Genomic DNA, 4,026 nt, shown 5'->3' with positions numbered 1-4,026 from the left:
AGTAGAAGTAGAAAGTGGCAGGAAAAGAAAAGACTCAAGTAAAGTACAAGTACCTCAGATTTGTACTTAAGTACAATACGTAAATAAATGTACTTAGTTACATTCCACCACTGCTCTAGGTGAGAACACCAACCCCAAATACAGGAAGTGAACCAAAAACTGAGCATTTACTAGCCTGCAGTTTCAACCTTTCACACAATTTATGGACCTGTATCAGATTTAAGAGATGATAACGTTCAGAACCATAAGAGCACACATCGCTGGTCATCTGTGTGACAACACATCATCATCTCTCTCTCCTTCACTCGCTGTCTGTCTGCTGCTGCTCACATCGTTCGTCTTCTAAAATATTAGAAACGCTAAATCAAAACCAGAAAACCCAAGGCGAAGTGTCGGTGAGTTTCGCTCAGATATTCTGTCCAACAGACCAGCTTTGCACCGCGTGGCATTTGTTCACAGTGTTTGGTGCGTTTGACAAAGTGCAGTGTGAATGCAAACTGAACCAACGTTAGTGTGAAACAAAGTGCAAAAAGAGTTCCAGGCCTGTTTAGGAAAACCGTAGCTACAGTAAAGGCTCAAGTAAAGACATAAGTTTATAGCTTTCTTTAGAAAGAATGAAGCGATTCTGATACCTGATATCTTTAGGTAGTGCATCCCATAGCTCTGGACCGTTAGTGACAAAGGCTGCATCCCTGATTTTCTTTCAGCTGATGTGGGGTACTTCCAATAAACCAGCCTTAGATGATCGCTGTGTTCTTGAAAGCGAATAGTAAGCAAGGGAGTTAGCAATGTTGCTTGGCACTTGCTGTGTTTGGTGCGTTTGACAAAGTGCAGTGTGGACGCAAACCGAACCTACTAAATGTTGCAGCTTCTCCCCCGAATCGCGCCGAGTCTACCGAACTACAGGTGTGAGAGTGCCCTATGTGTCATTGTTGGCTTTTATCTTATCCATCAGCAGTGTGTGCATCAACTCATAACTTTCTCAAGCCTTTTATTTCTTTAATGCCGCCAAAGAACAACCTGTAAGTCTGATTATATCTTCTACAGCAGAATTTCAAAGCCCCCTTTTACTTTTGTGTCTTTGCTCCAATCCGCCAATAGCTATCACATTCAGTCGGGATTGTTTCCACATGAGACTAAACAGCTTGAATCAGACAAACTGAATTAATTGTTTGCGTCCAATAAAAGGAAGAGTTCTCGCTTCCATCGCTCGCAGCAGCACTTTCATTTAATGCCAACAGCTGAACTCGAAACACATCAGACACCCTCGATTTACTCATTCCAGGTTTGTTTGTTTATTTGTTTGCTTGCTACCTCATTTATGTTCTCAACTAATTAACCTGGCTAATAATACAGCACATTGAATATATTTAAACCTAGTACGCCTTGGCTGTACATGAGGTTTGCAAAAAGAAAAAGGCATTGTAGTAACTGTTACTTTGCATATTTGATGTTGGGGTGTCTAATTCTTTTTAAGGGCCCAAAAAGCTCTGTGCTGACCCGGTTTCCTCCTCCCTCCTCTCTCAGTACACTTGTCAGATGTCACGGCGACTCAGAGGTGAAGCAGATATTTTATTTGCAAATATTAAATCAGTGATTATTTTCACATGGCTCAGAGTCACTGATTAGAAATAACATGTGGTGTGTAACGACTATTAATGTCCCGCTTTTATCTCATTATCAAATCCTGCAGGAATGACTAAGGACACATATTTAATTCAGCTGTAAACTGCACGTTTGAAAACTAATAGTGCAATGTGTAAGTAATAATGAGTTCCAACTCTCCATAGTGGAATCACACTTTTTGGTTTTAGATCTGAAGATTGCTCAGCTCATATCGTGAAGTCAAACAGTGTCTGTGATCACATCATATTCTTGTGTTCCATAAAAGGAAGAAGTCACATACTCAGTCTCATTTTAAGTCAATGGATCATGCATGTGTGTAAAAAGGTGACTTTAAAAATGGAGTCTTGCCAGTTAAGTGAACCTTAGTGTTTAATTAATACATTAACATTAGCAAAATTATTCAAAGGAAAAGCAGCAAAGCTTCACATTTGAGAAGCTGGAACCATGAAATGCATTTGTGCAACATTTTATAAACTGATAGAGGCAGCGGTAGATCAGCAACCCCTGTGTTCTACGAGGTAAAAATGCTGTTTTTGTCAAAGGAGTCTGGCTGAGCAAGGGGGTGGCTTATGGGGCTCCAGCCACAAATGTTTTCCCAAAAGTCCTGAATCTTTTATTGTTTTAAAATGTCATTATATTATATTATATAATAAATTATATACAATATATATTATTGTTTTATATTATATTCATTCATCATAATTCACAAATAACTGGCAAATTAATGGAGCAAAGATGTACTACTACTCGGGAAATATCGGCATTCATTCTGTGAACTCTACTAAAAATAGGTTTCAAGATTAGTAATGCTGTATACGCCGAATTCCTACCCTACCTACATTTTGTAAGTTAAAAATTAGAAACATCAGACCAGGAGTGCCAGAAGTGAAAATAAGTCATCCTCAATATTTGTTGTGTTCTGGTTTTGGAATGGTAAAGACAGTTGGAGAACAGTTAGATACAAAACAGGATGTCCGCTCTACAGGATGATTCTTTGCTTTGGCAAATATCATGTTTTTTTCCAGATGATGTACAGATGTTTAGGCATTCTATTATCAAATGGCTTTCAAAAAGTGCATATAGCTGCCATAGATGGAGCATGCCCCCGGACCCCCCGTATAATTGGGCTGAGCCCTGAATGTTTACAAAATCTGGTTCCGCTGCTGGCACAGATAACTGCTTCAGTTCCCCGTCCTAAAGGGCTGTCTGACAGCAAGGTAAAGAGCTGAAAATATTCTAAATATAGTGTACACTTAAACTGATATAGATGGATTTTTAGGTTTCTAAATTGCATTTAGCTGCTGCCCCCGTCCACAGCAGGACATTGCTTAGCTTCCGTGTCGGTACTCCTGCCTGCTTCTCCAAACTGGGGTCGTACCGACTGCCATCTACTGTAGCTAACACACTGACTATGGAGAAGTAGTCTATATCCACGACGTTCCACTTCCGGGATTGCTCCGGTGCCACCGGAAATTCTGCCGGATGTCACTCTTTTTGGCCGGATGTCCGTCACCTTCCTCTATCTTTGTGTTGGCGTTCTAAACTCCAGTGGGTTTCTGAGGACTATGGTTGACTGCTCCTCAGATCTCTGCAGGGTAAATCCAGACAGCTAGCTAGACTATCTGTCCAATCTGAGTTTTCTGTTGAACGACTAAAACAACCTTTGAACGTACACACGTTCCACCAAAACAAGTTCCTTCCCGAGGCTATTTTGCAGAGGCACCGTGGCTCCGTCCGACACAAGACGATTGTGATTGGTTTAAAGAAATGCCAATAAACCAGAGCACGTTTTTCTCCCATCCCAGAATGCTGTGTGGACTAGCAGCGTTGCAGAGGAAGGTCTGGCAAAGTGAGACTACTAACAGATTGACTATGGAGAAGTAACTCATACAACCACACTTCAAAAGATCCAAACTATCCCTTTAAGGTTAGCTGCATGTTTTACCTTCATGTAGTTCCTTCTGAAGAGAAAACCTCTCCATATTCTGCATCACAGGCTCCGATCTGAACAGGCTGCTCTGTATTTTATCTTCCCCAAAAATTCTGTGTGGCTGCCATGCTTTTAATGGGATAATGTCTGTGACTTGTTTTGACGGAAGAAAATCTCGTGTTTGGTCACCCTTGAAGAACCAAGACGTCACAGCTGTGTATGATGTTTGTTATTCTCTGTTGTATCATGCAAAGAGCAGACTACTGTGACATGAAACAGAAACCGAGCTATTTGGTTCGAGTTTAAAGGGGGAGAAGATTGCAACAAAGTGGAAAAAAAAAAACATTTCCCCATCATGTCCCGTCAGCAAACACATTGTAAGGAAATCTATTTTAAGAATTTATTTTTCAAATGTTTTCACTGGAGACTGTCTGAGGTTGAACTAATGTTATACTTTGCACGCTGTCAGG

Source organism: Sander vitreus, chromosome 18, assembly GCF_031162955.1.
Source record: "Sander vitreus isolate 19-12246 chromosome 18, sanVit1, whole genome shotgun sequence".
NCBI classification, from domain to species: Eukaryota; Metazoa; Chordata; class Actinopteri; order Perciformes; family Percidae; genus Sander; species Sander vitreus.
The sequence above is the reverse complement of the archived record's forward strand: the minus strand, read 5'-3'. Positions refer to the sequence as shown.